The following is a 12,793-nucleotide window of genomic DNA, read 5'->3' as shown; positions in this document are numbered from 1 at the left end:
TGAAACTCTTTCAAGAAACCAGCTGTCATCCAAGATAAGCAACAAAGTAGCAAAAAGCTAGCAAATCTATGGCAAAAAATAAAAATAAAAATACGACTAAGGGAATGAAGACATAAACAAAACATAAGACTACAACAGAACACTAAAAATACCACAATTGAAAATGATGAACAGGTAAGAAGGAGGTTGGAATTAGAGAAAGAATGATGGTGAAAAATCAAAAACCCAAAAGCTCCATCAGCATGACCCCCACATAGTTTATTTTACAGCTTAATCAAAGTCTATTCTGGGTGATTATGTGGCTCTTTTTTTCCAGGGAAGTGCCACAATTTAAGAAAAAAGAAAGCTAATACCGCAGCAGTCGAAGAATCCTTTCTAATTTATTCTCACCAGACCTGATCTGCCAACCAAAGCTATTACAAAAGAGTCTGGATGATGTGCTGTCAGAAGGCAGTGAAAAAGATGTCATTTGAAGCAATAGGCTTGTAATAAGTACTGCCAAATTATTTTCAAGGACTAAGTAACTTTTTCCTTATCTTCCCATTTGGCCCCTAATGCCTCTTTTGCAGCATGTAAAATGCTTATCATAACTGCTAAACTAAGCATTTGAGATGTTGAGCTGAGGCAATATATGCGTCGTCTCATCAGCATACAGGAAGATTAACTCCACTTGTGTACAAAATCATCTTTTCTAAAAAGGGCCCGCTTTCTCAAACAGCTGGGAATCAAACATCAGCAGTGCAGTCTTAGCACACAGACACTGTGTTAAAGAACTGCTTAAATACCATAACATCCTAGAAGATGGTTTCCTATACTTCTCAATATAGAAAAAAATTAGGTGTGTTTTATGCAGGATGGGGAAAAATAAGGGGAAAAAGTCAAAGGGGGTGCAAACCCAAAGACCACTTGTTTCTGTTTATGGTGCCTAGTAAAAGTGACATTTTGTTGAGATGTGCACTTTCCAAAAGCCCTGTGGGGGTACAAGGGGCATGCCCAGCCATGACAACCTTCTCTATGCCGTCACACTCTATCCTGACACTAAGTGCAGCAGACAGAGCAGGCCACGCGCCTAAACACATTACACTCCTCCCCATCTAATGCTCAGCCAATAAAGCTTTCTTTTTATCATACCTGACGTACACCGAATGTTTGCAGATCAGAGATGAAACATTTACATGTACATGCATGCATCAGGAGCTGAGATGGATTGCAATACTGTGGACTCGAATGCCCTCTGGAAGACCAATCTAGAAATTTGAGCCTAATTGGCTCCATAAAGGCACCAAGCTGTGGCATCACAAGCCCTGCCAACTCTGTGTGTTTTTTTGCAAGTGAACCAAAACTGCTAAGCCTTTAGACTTCCACATGTATTGATGCTCAGGACAGTTTATGAACAGATACGAAGTGAAGCAATTGTACAAAACAGAAGGTTCACCAAAGTGATTGAGTGAGACAATTGTATGTTTTGAACTCTGACACCGTATTTATAGAATCATCCTTGGTGGATTTTGCAGGGTCTGAAAGGCTAAAAGGCATTTTCACTTTCAATAACTTAGAGAAGGTTTCAGACCCGACTGAAGAGAACATTGCTTGAATCAAGAGACAGCAAACACACAATCAGACGGCTATCCTGGGGAGTCAAAGGAGGGAAAAGGGGTGCAGGCTGATTTATTTCAATCCGATTTATTTCAATTTATTTTCAATCTGACAAAACCCATCAGTTGTGCTAAAATGTCAGCACAACTGGAAGAGCAGGTGAACAAAAAAAAAAGGTGAAAAACAAATAGGAACGACATCCAACTAAAAAAAATCTCTTTTCTAATAAGCGAAGGTTAACATTTTCAAGGTTTCCAACTGCAAATACTCTGGTGGGTAAAGTCGATCCAACTCAACACTGGGCGTCAATGTCATACACCGATTTAGAGAAGCAACAAAACCCACAACATCAGACGGCTTTACATGCTTTTTGTGTCGACAGGACAAATCTTTACACATCACGTAATGGCATATTAATGTGCTTCTATTGTTCCTCATAATTAGTCACGCAGGATCACGTCTGACGTATTCATACCACCTTTGAGATTACTACCAAGGCAATCTTTAATGTCTCAATATTGTTCCAGTAAAGATTAAACTGATAAAACAGACGTGATTAAATGCATGCATGGGTTTTATACACAAACTGTCTATGCTCAGTAGTGTCTGATGGAGAAGATGCAGACTGCCTAATGAAAGATGCCATCAAATTCAGGGGACTGTACTGGTGCGTCTCAAAACATGTTGGTTGAGTTATTGGTTGTAGAGCAGAAAGTTAATTTAATTGTTACTCATTTCAGAAGGTGAATCTCATAAATTGATTACACTGAGCAGAATATCACAGGCCTTTATTACAATTTTATATTTACACCCAATAAACATTTGATCTTAATATCGCAGACAACATCCAAATAGACGTTTTCACACATCAGCCAGAAGAAATTTTTAATTTGTTCTCAATAATATAAAAAAAGGCAGAAATGCCTTTTTTGGATTATAAAATATGTCTAAAGATGAAGCATTAGGATGTTTTGTATTAGCACACAATATGTGGACAACATTTGAAAATGTAACCATTAATGTTAGTCAAAGTTGATGTGCATTTCTGCTGCTTGAGCGGCACTTATATGCTGTACTGAGCTGGAACATGCGATGGAGATATAAGGCGACGTGTCCATTTTGACGTGAAGGAGCGAGGAAGGTTCATCCATCACGTCAAAAATGAACAGAAGCCACAGGACCGGCTCTGGAGCCAGATGGATGAGCTGGTCTATGCTGTCAACAAGAGCTTTTATTATCAGCTGAAGAGAAATAAAACCCAGCTCACTGGAAGACGGATAATGTGAAGGTGATTTGATCGCAGTGTGATTGGACACGTTTACAGTGCAGCGAAGAAACTCATCCGGTCACGGGTGCAGATATGCGCTGGAGTCACTTCTTGTAAAACTGTGAATTGCCATTCTTTAAGAGTAAAAATAAAGCATTTGAAAAGGCAGAAAAAGTTAGAAATACTGAGCAAAAGGATGTTTAAAAGTGAATCAGATTTATCTGTGCAGCTCAGTGACTCTGCAAAATGAATACATTTAAAAAATTGAAGATTGCCCACAAATGTCCCCTAAAAACAAGCAAGTGTAGATTTTTTTATCATTATTTAACTTCTTTCACCCCTCCTGGAGTGAATACTATTAGACAAAGATGAAAATTGGCCGTACAAATGCTTTCATACAAGAAAAGCAATACAATTGAAAAGTGTCTTTTTTTTTTTTAATCAGAGACTAGTTTATGTTAGGGCTGACTTTGTTCAACTTGTTTAGATGGTGAACTATGAACATGAATGCATTCAGTTTCAACTAGGGTAAACTGAATTTACAACTAGCTCAACCTGACTTGGCCAGTTTTCAAAAGCCAGCTTCAGAAAGACACCCACACATTGCAGCAATCATCTTCAGAACTACTCTGACTTATGTGTTACCAATCTCTCTTTTCACATGGGTGAACAAAGAAAAGTTACTATGTAGAGGAACTGTGAGGAGTCAAGAAAAGCCCTATAACTTGTTTTGATCTAAGCAGTGATTATAGGATTCATTCCTGGCAACAGTTTTCCAATTTATTGGAAGCCTATTACTTCCACCAAAATGCCCTACTGAATCAAACGTTAGAAACTTCTTAACTTAAATATAAAACTTCTCTTTCTGTCCAAAAATACAATGGACAGGGCACACAACAATTCTTAAAGTACCAACAATGGTAAAAAAGTAGAAACCACACCGCTGTGATTTCCTTTCATATCATATGGCGAGTTTTTAAGATATAAATCCTAAATGTTCCCTTTTTGGCAAAATGTTAAAAATGTTGCTATTCCTGAGAATCTGGGTCAATTCACACATTTGCCAAAATGTACATATGCCCTTTTCCATTAGCAATAGAATACATACATAAAGAAAATTTGGCATACTGTAGTTTTAACTGCTTATAAATTCGACCAATATCTTAGGAAACGATAAAACAAGCCATCAATCCAAAAACAATTTACCAAAACAAGAAAATTTCAAAGAAAAAAACAGTACCATTTTTTTTAACAAGCATTTGCAGTCAAAAACTGCAAATGTTAAAGTTAAAAAAATATTTAATGTCAAATATCAGCAATATGTACTCACATTTATATGAAATAACCATTAGATTTTTTTCACTAAATTGCATCAGACTTTACAGAGTTGTTGATTTCCAGCTTATCTGAAGTGTTTTGCGTTCAGGAATAAGGATGTTAAAAATGGCAAAAATGTTGGAGTTTGCCTTCATATAAAACCTTTGCCAGGATACATGAAGTCTAATAATTTGAGCTGTAGATGTCCAGCCACTGGACTGACAATTTAATGCAGGTGAAAATGACTAGTGTGTTTCTAATTCATAGTTCACAGAAAAAAAGACTTCACAGAAAAACTGTCTAAGAAATCAGCAAGAAAAAGAATCCAACCTTCAAGGTTTTGCATTGCTCAAGGACATTGCTGGGCTATGAGCATCATCTCAAATGTAACACAAGTAGTTTGATGCTTCAACAAGCACAATCAACTAAAAAGTGTTAATGCTGCTGACAGAAAATGTCCAATCTCACCTTCTTCCTCTTTTTCTGTACCTTATAAAATACACTAAAAATATGCATGTGTGGGTAAGAAGGGGTATACACACCCACACAGAGAAAGATTGGTCTAATGCTCCCGAGACATAGAGTGCCCTTTCTCTCTCACTCTTATTTAATCCTGGCAATTAGTAAGAAATAATTAATGATAAAACAGAAAAAGTTTAGGGCAGAGAGCCTTGAAGATAGAGTTCTGCACCGTAAGCATCCAATCCCCTTCTCAAGGTCCTTAAGGTCCATTGCTCAGACTCTGATCTGCTCATACAAACTAGGAGGTTTGAGCAAAAGGCTGTCCAGTCTACTTTTCTTACTTAATTTAAATTATCTATGCAACTTGTACAGCGCTTTGCCTCTTCTTGTTTACCCAATTGCCTAAGCTGCATGCAATTACCTAATTCTTACCCTCGCCTCGTAAGATCAGACTTGCAGCATCAAATATAAAATTCAGAACCAATGATCAAAAAGCTTGCAGATGCAACCATATTATGCAAATGTAGCACATTAAACTTTTACTCAAGCACGTTTGTGTAAGAAGTATACATCTAAAACTCATCGTCATGCCACATCAACATGGCTCCAATCCATTTAACTAGGTTCCAAAATTTCCACTGTCTATCAAAGACTAAAAATATACAGAGCAGGAAAATGAGCAGACTGTACAAAATGAAAAAAAAAAGTCTGTAACTAAATCATCCACAGATTAAGAAATGTGAGTGCCACCAGTGTGAAAAAGTTAGACTGCTGAAGTATTTCAAGTGTTATGAAACATGTCTACTGCAGCCACCAGATAAGACTTTGATTGCCTTCCTGTAAAATTTATAATAGTCATTAACAAGCTGGTATAAACATGGAGCTGGCCGATGCGTTACTGTGAATGTGCGCAGAGCAACTGAACCCAGACAATGCAGTGCAGCAGTGGTGCAGGAACAGAGGTTATGACCTTGTGAAGACACTTTGGGGCTACGAGCGAGCATAATGAGGATCTGCATTTAAGCTCCAGAGAAAATGCAATCTCATTCGAGGTTAAGGATGACATAATGAACCTTGTACAGATGTTGTAAAAGCACATGTAAAGACTAGAGCTGCCCCAAAGATTAATATTCACCTATCTTTCAGAATAAATCGGCAGCTATTTTTATTTTATATGTATGCATGTCAGGCTGTAGTGTCTTAGCAGACAAACTGCTGAGGAAAAGTGATTCGGAAGCCAGAGCGGGATTAAAAATATATATAAATTACATTCCTGAGCACTTCTGCCCCCTGGTGGATGTTCATAAAAGCTCGATGTTGTACTGTGCAAAGAAGACATCAGCAGAGGTACAGTAGAAGAGGGACGGCTATGAGACAGTTGAGGGGTTTCTGCTTATTGCACCACCTCAGCCTCCTGAAGGGTTGCTTTGATCTTTGCATATATTTAAATTCCAAAGAGGCAATAATACCAAAGGGTGCGAACGCTCGTTCATTCATAAGCGCAATAACTGGGATTCGAGCTTGAATTACAGAGGGACTAGACATCATTTCATAATACTTTTGAGCAAATTGTGCTTCATTTGCACACTATTTGATATCAGATTGTTAAAAGCTGCCTCCATAGGAAAAGTTTTGCATGCCACCATCAGTTGAAATGTAATTCAGATGTAAACTGGGGACACACCGGTCCTGTCAGTAGGTTTTGAAGCACACCGTTTGTCTAATATTTTTGAAATCAATTAATTGAGAGGCACCAAAATTGGGCTGAGGAAGACTGATGATAGCAAATTGGAGATAAGAGGTGATTATCATACCATTAAAAATTCTTGAAAATAATTTACAGAGTTGGATAAGACTGAACATCTCTGTAGTTTAGAATTTTAGCCAGCAGATGGCATCAGCTGTTAGTGCAGCACATTGTAGTGGAAGCAAAGCTCCTCAGTGATGGTTGCTCTTCGGATCACTGGCTGCGGTGAGGCAACCACAAGAAAACGTTTTCTCTGTCTTCCCAGACACATTAGGTTTCAGCTGCAGGACTTTCACAATATTAGATTCCTTTAGTTCCTGTCTTTAGTTTTCTCACCACCTTTAAGCCTCTCAAATATGTAGCTAATGTAAACCTGAACATAATCAACCCAGTACAGTTACTTGTGTAAAAAGCAAAGGGGGAAAAAAGGGTTGATTTCCAATAAGCCAAAGGCATATAATGTGCAGGGAACCATAAGATATCAGAAGAAGGGTAGTGAGCTTAGATATTTACCAAGAGCTTTTGTGGAAGGAAACTGCACTTGTCTTGTTTCTTGAAGATGTTTCACCTGTTCTCCAAAGGGCTTAATCAGCACTCTCTGATGAAAGGTGAGACCTCTTCAAGAAGCAAATCCAACTGCCTGTTTCTTAAGCTCTTAAGATGACTGAGAAGCTGCACCAGCACTTTACTATTTACTGAACCAATAGGAGGAGGTTGGAAGAAACTGTAATAGATTAAGTGTTTTCACAACTGATATAAACATATCCGTTTCAAGTGGTAGGTTTATTGCAACTTACAAAACTTCCTTACATTATCTTCACATTATATGGCTAATATTCAACTTTATATGAATATTTTTAAACAGGTGAATAAAATAGACTGGAATCCACAGTACCATGAAACACTGTTCCATTTTATTTTAACTTGCTTTTTGTAAACTCAATTACACTCCATCCCCACTACAAAAAAATGGCAGCATCATACTGTAGGAATGCTCAGTATCAGAAGAGATGGGAAATTTGGTCATAATTTGTAGGGAAATTGATAGAACTAAGTTGAAATCCTAGAAGAAAATGTGCAAGGCTGAAAGCGGCTCCACCTACAGCCAAGGATAAAATAAAGTGGAGTATAGTAAATTATATTTTCATTAGCATAGCCCAGTCAAAGGACAGGCCTAAATACAATTTTTTTTAAAATCTGCCAAAGTTCTAGCACATTTGAAAAGACGATGCAAACATTTTCTGTCTTTAAAGTCATTGGATTCACTCCCCTGCAATTACAGTTGCAGCAGTAATTGCAGAAATGTTTGTTCAGCATTAAAGACTACATAAAAAGTGATTATTTTATGCTTGCTTTATAATAGTCTTTTGCTAAAAAAAAGGCTTTATGGCCTTTAACTTCAGATTTCAAGAGTTTAGCTTTAAAAAAAATCATAAAGGCTGGAGGACTAGAGTTACAATGAACTGCGCCTTCTCCTAAACAGTGGTTTATTTTTGACACTGAATCCAAGATTGTATCCTCCCACTTAAAAAATTGAACTTTGCAAAGTAAATATTCTGAATACAGATTGTTACAATGACTCCAATTTCAGATTTATTGCACAATGGTTAAACTCCCTTGGAGACATGTGATGCTAGTCAGCTTCACGTTGCAAATAAGCATAGAGTAGTCAAGGAATTTTTCTGAATTTAGCCAGGTTTGAAACTCAGCAGACAGAAAAAGCAATGGTTGTTCACAAACACTCTTGTTTGAGCAATAGCAGCATCAATAAAATAAACATTGAGACTGAAAGGTTTGTTTCGTTCCTTAAGTGCCTTGTGGAGCTAATTAGCATCATACCTAAATTTACACCGATAGGTTGATATTCAGTTTAATTCAATTTTAGTCATAGCAAAAGAAATGTCATGCAAAAATGTATAAATAAGCCATTAAAGGATTCAAAATTCAATGTATAAAAGCGATGCAATGGGTAGCTAAAGAAATGCTGTAAAACACAATGAATTGCACTGGAACATTCATTTGTCAAAAATTTTGACAGCCAAAACTGATAGCCACAACAAAATCTAGCTTCCAATCTCATCAGCCACACAGTGAAATAAACACAAAGGGATGTTGCAATTGTTCCTGTGGGTGGTATGCAGAGGGAGAAAACCAATTATCAATTCCTCTCGAAATTTGAATCACAAATCAAATTTGACAAATATTGCATGACTAAAAACATGGGGAAAATTACCAAGTAGTCTTTAGGTTTACAAAAAAAATAACTACAAGGAAGATTTAAAAGTCTAAGGGGGAAAGCTTTCAAAAGCAGCAAAGCGAGACTCAAGTGTTTAAATGTTAATTTATATACTGGAAGGAGCTCATTTTATAAATCCACAAGTTCTCAATGTATGTGACGTCTTAGGCCATTCTAGCTATGAAAAATAACGTCAACCCCCTAAAATCCGCTCGAAAAATACAGAAACACAACATGGACTCCCCCCCCATGATAGAAAAAAAGTGTACAACTTGTAAAATGAGAAAGTCTAGCCAGTGGGAAAAAGTACGACGCACAGTCACGGGGCAAGAAAGAGAAAATATTCAAAAACACTCAAATGGCTATTGTATATGTAGAAACACACATTCATACCTGAAACATCTTAGACCTGGATAGCATAAACCCTTTTTTTACACGAGTCCAGGACTTCCACTAGCTTGCCATAAAAAGTTGAAGAATCGCCTAAACAAGTACAAGAGAACATAACTTCAGAACTTTTTTCCTCGCTACTAACATCAAAATAGTGCTGTCTAAAACGACAAAAAAAACTTTAAAATAACACAAAATATTTTCAGCATTTGATACACATTTCAAGCAGGTTAAAAACAGCGTCTGACTAGCGACAGTTCGAATCACACCGGCTGGTACCGAGTCACAATGCGTTGCATCAACTCACAGTCAACTTATTATTTATTATTTATTAACTTATTTATTTTCAGCCACTGAAATAAAGTGGTCCTATATATAGAAAAATCTTACGTCGAAAATAAGTACAAAATCCAACTGCGTCTTGACTACGGCTGTCTTTCACACAGGTGGGCAGCAGTTTCTCATTAGGAAAGTTGCTTAATTAGACGCCCGCCTGTCGTAGAGGCGAGGTGGAGCGTCCTGACGTAAGATTAATGAGGGGGGGGGGGGGACATAAATAAAAGTAACTTTTCAAAAATCACTTTTATTTGTGAAAACACCGAGGAAAAAATCACTTCCAAATCATTTTTGCAGTGACACCATGTTGATATTTTTCCGTCAGGCGTTCAATGTAGGCCCTCGTGGCGTCAGCAGGAGTGTTCCTACACCGACGTCTCACGAGACCAGCAAGTCTACGCAGCCGACCACGACGTGCGTCCGTCATTCGGCGCTGGTGGCGCCAGGAGAAAAGGGGCGGGAGGAAGATTTCACTTGATCCCAAACATCAGAGTGGATAAATGAAGGTGAGGGGATTAAGCCAGCCCGTCTACTCAAAGCTGGCTTTGACTGTCCGGGTATGTAAATGGATTAAGAGGAAGACTACATGAATGAAAGAACAATGAATGAATTCAACAGAGTAAATATCTCTACATTTTCATATGAAAAATAAAAGAATAAATATCTTATAACATAAGACGTTATTCTTTTATATATATATTATATTTATAAATGTGTTTTTAAACATAAATATCTTTATAAGTATAAAGATATTTATTTTTACTCTGGGATTTTTTTAACTATAAAAAATAATTTAAAAAAAATACACCATAAAATATGTTTTATCTGGTTTCTGCAAATAAACACAAAACAGATAAAAATATGAAATGACTTCAACAAACCGAAGTTACCGTAATCATTTTAACAAGCTAAGCATTTCAACAGCTTGTGGCAGAAAGCTGCATAGCAGCGTGTCTGTGCAGCTTTGGATGTTGTGCATCATATTATTTGTTTACAGTGCGATTAATCTCGCATGTCAAGAGACTATATTATCTTGAGACAATAAATAAAATAACTAAACTTTCATACACTTTACTTTTAAAATCCAGGGAAGCAGATATTAAATTCAATTTTATCACAATTAACAGAAATAAAGGCTTTCAAACATCCACACACGAGTCATTAATTATTTCACTTAGTCAAGTTCCTGTTCCTAAAATAAATTGGTTTTTCAGTAGTATTGTAATTTTTTGAAATGGTCTGTACTCTATATACTAGCATAGTACACATTGTAAATGTTTGCATTGCCTATTGACATTATTTTAGCTTCATGCCATATATTTGATTCTCAAATGTAATATACCGCATGTAAATACTTCTACTGCTTTGGTAAAACCCAACTACATGTTTGCTATTTATTCAGGCATTTGTAGAATGTTTAATTCCTTAATATTTTTTGGCATCAAGGTGCCCACAACTCAGTTTTCTTCTTCTTTTTTTTAACAAGAAATGAAAATGCACCAACAAAGGTAAGGAATTTAAGTGTACAAACATAGAACATTCTTCACGTTATTTAAAAAAAAAAATCCATAAAGTTCAACAAGATTTCTAAGTGACATGATCAGAAAAAATATACTAAAATGTGTAATGCTATTTTTCAGTAAGGATACAAAACTACTTCTAGTATCATAATAGCTCATAGTTTAAAATAATAAAGTACAACAACAAAGTTTTTGGTTACAGAGATGTGCAAAAAAATTTTTTAATAAAGTCTGTACATCAGAAGCAATCTAAGGTTTTCATTTTAAAGTAACATTAATTTCAGGAATTCATTCTGAAATAAATTCATGTGATTTCAGAATGAAATCACATGAATGTTTGAGTGTTGCAGCATTCAGACAAATAAGAAACAACACAACAAAAAGTAGGCATTGCAATTTTTCTTGGAAGTGTCGTAAAATAATATAATGATGCAAGTGGGAAGGCGCAAAAATTGTATCAGCTTGTTTCAAAAATCCTCAAGACAAGGTGCAACGGCTCTTTCAAGAGACCAAAATGGTTGAGAAAATATACATGACTTAAAAAAAGGTATGCATGTGTCTAGTGCTGCTCCACATTTGGAGATATTACAACCACAGTCTTGAACAATCCCTCTGTTGTGTGAAGGATAGGCTTTTAGTCTACTAAAACCTATCCTACATGGCAAATCCATTCATTTGCCATGTAGACAAATGAATGGATTTGTCTACATGGCGTAAATATGGTTTGTTATTCCCTGAACACAGCATCCGATCAGTGGTGGCAGCATCACGTAGCAGCACTGCTTTCTTCAACACAGACAAGCAAGCTGGTGAGAGCTTAGAGATGTATGGACAGACAAATTGGGTTCACTACACAGACAGTGAAGTTGAACCGCTCAGCCTGAAAGCAAAGCTCTATATTTACGGGTCTCACCGTGTTTCGCCCCTCACCATTGGTCCTGATGTCTGGATCATGGCTGAAAGAATTAGATACTAGATAAAGGTGAAAGAAATTAGCTTCCTTTGTGAGGAAGAGTTCATCCCATATCGTGTTGGAGTGGAGCCGTGGCATCTGCACATCAAAGTCTCAGAACTTGTTGAAAGGACTATATGTGTACCTTTTGTGGAAGTTTAACTGGAAAAAGGGTTACCTAGGCTAAAATCTTCATCTGTTGGAAGGTAGCAGCACAGAGCCAGGGACTTAAAAAGGCTAAACAACCTGGTAAAGAAAGCTGGTTCTGTTCTGGGGAACTATATGTGGAACCTCTGGATATTGTGCTGCAATGAAGGATTCTTCATAAATTGAACGTCAACCCTGCATTTCTTTCTGAGACTGCTTTAAAACCAAAGCGCTTCAGTCAGAGGCATCTTAAGACTTTCTGTAATACAGACTGCTATAGGAGATCCTTCCTGTCCTCACCCACCAGCATTGACAAAGAACCTTGGTTAAAATGAGTAGCAACAACTTTTAATTTCCACTTGGGATTGACAAAGTATTTTTGAATTGAACTGAATGGATTTGAAATGAAATGAAATAAAACACAGGATCATTTTAAAGAAAACCTATCATAGGCTCCAAAATACTTGAGTGAGGATTTACCTTCTAGTAGGACAGCAACCATAAAAACAACACAAGCCTTAAAACATATTAGTTTAAGTTTTTAAGTTTGAATTTGGGCAACGCATGGAAGAATGGACGCAGTTCCCCGAATGTCATCACAATTATGGATTTGTGTTCAAATCTGATGTTTGTGCAGTTTACTCAACTCTCCCAAACGAACGAATAACAGAACAAATGACATTATTATTTAATAAAACAACCTAAAACTGCAGTTGGGATCAATTACTTGACACAGTTTGTAAAACTAAAACCGTTTTTGAACATCTAACGGTGATTCTAAAATGCCAAAACTAGATAAGTATGTCTTTGTTTAAGAATAGAA

General features: G+C 36.7%; 1 long non-coding RNA gene across 4 annotated transcripts in view; it reads right to left on the bottom strand.

Annotated features, from left to right (window-relative positions):
* Positions 1 to 9,531, bottom strand: part of LOC145550194 (uncharacterized) — a 210,713-nt gene extending 201,182 nt beyond the window's left edge. For 2 of the 4 annotated variants that reach the window (XR_014086084.1, XR_014086087.1), the window contains exons 1-2: positions 9,406 to 9,521; positions 9,019 to 9,108 (exon numbers count right to left, since the gene is read on the bottom strand). This is a non-coding gene — a long non-coding RNA (uncharacterized LOC145550194). Of the gene's footprint in view, positions 1 to 9,018; positions 9,109 to 9,405 lie in introns of all 4 variants that reach the window. The other 2 variants (XR_014086085.1, XR_014086086.1) reach the window with 2 other exon arrangements.
* Between the last annotated feature and the right edge of the window lie 3,262 nt (positions 9,532 to 12,793).

This window comes from Poecilia reticulata, chromosome 23 (assembly GCF_904066995.2).
Source record: "Poecilia reticulata chromosome 23, P_reticulata-male-v2, whole genome shotgun sequence".
Lineage (NCBI taxonomy): Eukaryota > Metazoa > Chordata > Actinopteri > Cyprinodontiformes > Poeciliidae > Poecilia > Poecilia reticulata.
The sequence above is the reverse complement of the archived record's forward strand: the minus strand, read 5'-3'. Positions and strand labels throughout refer to the sequence as shown.